This window comes from Malania oleifera, chromosome 7 (assembly GCF_029873635.1).
Source record: "Malania oleifera isolate guangnan ecotype guangnan chromosome 7, ASM2987363v1, whole genome shotgun sequence".
NCBI classification, from domain to species: domain Eukaryota; kingdom Viridiplantae; phylum Streptophyta; class Magnoliopsida; order Santalales; family Ximeniaceae; genus Malania; species Malania oleifera.
Genome location: NC_080423.1, coordinates 76,365,012 through 76,368,074, shown reverse-complemented (window position 1 = coordinate 76,368,074; position 3,063 = coordinate 76,365,012).

The following is a 3,063-nucleotide window of genomic DNA, read 5'->3' as shown; positions in this document are numbered from 1 at the left end:
TTCTTGCATTTTGTACAGTTGGTGTTCCAGTGGTTAATTACATATATATATATATATATTCGAACTGAATTGTTCCCAATTATAAAACTAGATAGATATATTTCCAAATTATAGTGTTAATTACGTAATCATTTAATTTAATTTTAAAATTTAGTTAGGTGTAGGCAATATTATAATTACATATCTAAATTGTTAGGAATATATCCAAGTCGGACTAATGCATATGAATAAAATTAATTGTGTATATTTATAATTACAAATTACAAATATATTCGTACCAAATTGTTCATAATTATAAAATGATGGACATAAATGTCTGAATAACAACATTAATTATGTAACTATGTTGTTTAATTTCAAATTATAGGTGTAGTTAGCAATATAATGTACATATATGCATGTATATTAATTGGTTTGAAAAATCGAATCAAATCAATTTACTTACACATAATTATGTAATCATGTACATTAGTATAACTGAATTATCCATAATTATAAAATAATACAAGTAAAATTTTAAATTATAATATTAATTAAGTAAATATGTATTTCAATGGTGGATCCAGAAATAGTAATTAGGGAGGGCAAAGTATATGAATACAAATACTATTGAAAATATTTTAGGTTCCATTTGAAACTTGAAGAATATTAAGAAAAAAATTTGAAGGGATCCATTTTTTCATATTTTGTTATCAACGTAAATAAAAAAATAAAATAAAATAAAATATCAAATCGAACAAAATTTTGATTTTACAAGCCATAACATTTTACTTTTTTTCTTTATTTTAGTCATATTTTAAAAAATTATATTTTTAAAATAATTTAATGTAAAGAGAAAATATAGTAAAAAATGAGTTTTCTTCATTTTTTTCTTTTCTTTCCCCAAATAAAATGCTGGAACCAAGTAAACCCTCGGTATGTTTATACTTACTGTATTTTTCATTGGGTTTTAACTAAATTATATACTCTCTTAAAAAAAAACTTTCTTAATTACAACCATGATTAAAAATACATTTCAATAATGATAAAAAAGAGTAAAAAAATAACATGGTCAGTTATTTAAAATAGATGAAGAATAATTTTCACTAGAGTTAGCTTGAAATAATTTTTTTCTAATTCGGAATTCCAACTTAGACCAGCCCTTTAAACCCTTTGAAGTTAAAAAATCGGGAGAGAACCTGATTAGCCCCACAAATAACTCTTAATAAACTAACGATTGAATTTTGAGTAATACCTCTTATTACCAACAAGCCTTCTAACTCCTCCATCGACCACTTATAGTGCCATTACTTTTGAAATTTTCATAAATAATTTCACAAATAGGGCAATGTATATATAGGCCTTTACTCAAAAATATTATACAAGAAAAAAGAACGAAGTGTCAATTTTCTTTAAAATAAAAAATAAAAATAAAAAGTGTGACAACAGTAAAATTTAATCCAAGTGTTAAAATAAAAATTATTCTTTTATGAAAATGTTTCAAAAATGCGTAAAGAACTAGACGGTAGGTTAACGACTTAATTGTTTATGATCTCACAAAAATAATATCTATCATTTTAGAATCACAATATTTGCCATACAAATATTCATTAATTTTTTTTTTCTATATTTTTAATTGTTCGGGTCAAATTTTAACTAATTGTTCAAGTTTTAGATTTTTTCACAATTTCAATTTGAAAATTTAGATATTTGAAATTGAAATTTAAAATTTTAAAAGAAAAATATCAAATTGTTCAACCCTCTACTGTGAGATTTGAAGAAGCAAGTGCACTAGAAAGGCAAGCAGGTAGGACAGCCCCCCCTTTGAATCCACCTCTGATGTATTTTAACTACAAATGATAGTTATAACCCAATACTATAATTAGATATCTACATAAATACAATTATGAACATTAATTAATTAAAAAAATCAAATTAAATTATGCAAATGATTATTTACTTAATTATATAAATACTCAAACCAAATAATCCATAATTATGTTATGCAGGCAGAAATTCAAATTATATTATTAGTTACTTATTTATTTTGTGGGTATAAATGGGTCACCATTTGTTGCCCATATATCCTAACCCTTTTATTTATAACGAGTATAGATGGATGAACGAGTATGAATTATAATTACATCCCTAAATTGGATGTAGGCAGTATTGAGCTTGGAGCGAACTAGAGAAGCCACTTATCTCCTTTATGTACTTTTAATTACACACATTATTTATTTTGTGATTTTCGGCTGTAATTATTATTATTTTTTGGCTTTTCCTTTTGGTTGGTCTACTTAGACTTAAATTTTAAAATCATAATTAGTCAATGAAATGATAATAATAGAAAGATACAAGAGATCTTTTTTGGGATTGGACCAATTAAGCAAGGTTAGATACTCTAATAATACCCTAGCGATTATTTTTAGGTTGATTAGGTTATTGTTGACAGTCGTTTGTTACCTAAACAAATTCATAATTTAGTTGAAGAATTGAGTTAAAACTAGAGTAGAGAAATTTGGCATAAGACGATTGATCAATCATCTAATGATGGTCGTTCAACCCCCTTTTCCTCCCTATTTTTTGTGCATGTATGAAGAGACTTTAACGCCACCCAATAATGATCGACCAATCTTCATGGGGTCATCAACTGGTTTAGCTAAAATTTGAATTTGTTTGATTTTATTGGTTTGTGAATCTGAGTATGCTAATTGTCTTAACTGTTGTCACATGTCAATGAAAAACTAGGGTCGTTTTTGGTTGGTAGTTGCCAGTTATGATGGTTTAGATTTTGAATTTGAAATTTAAAATCTCCAATCCCATTTCCCTCCACCATGCCTAGTGTATAAATAAATTATATATGGATCATTTTAGGAGCATCTAAGGGGATAAGGTAGAGAAATATAGAGAGTTTAAGTGTTTTGGGGGTGTTAGAGAAAGAGTTCAATTTTGGGAGAAATTTGAAGAGATTACATTAATCTCTCTTCATGTCTTTGAGATCTTCGGGTGTGTGCACTAAAGAGTGAATCTCTCCACTTAAAATACATTGTTGCACAATTTCAAGTAGTCCTATCACGCTACTTT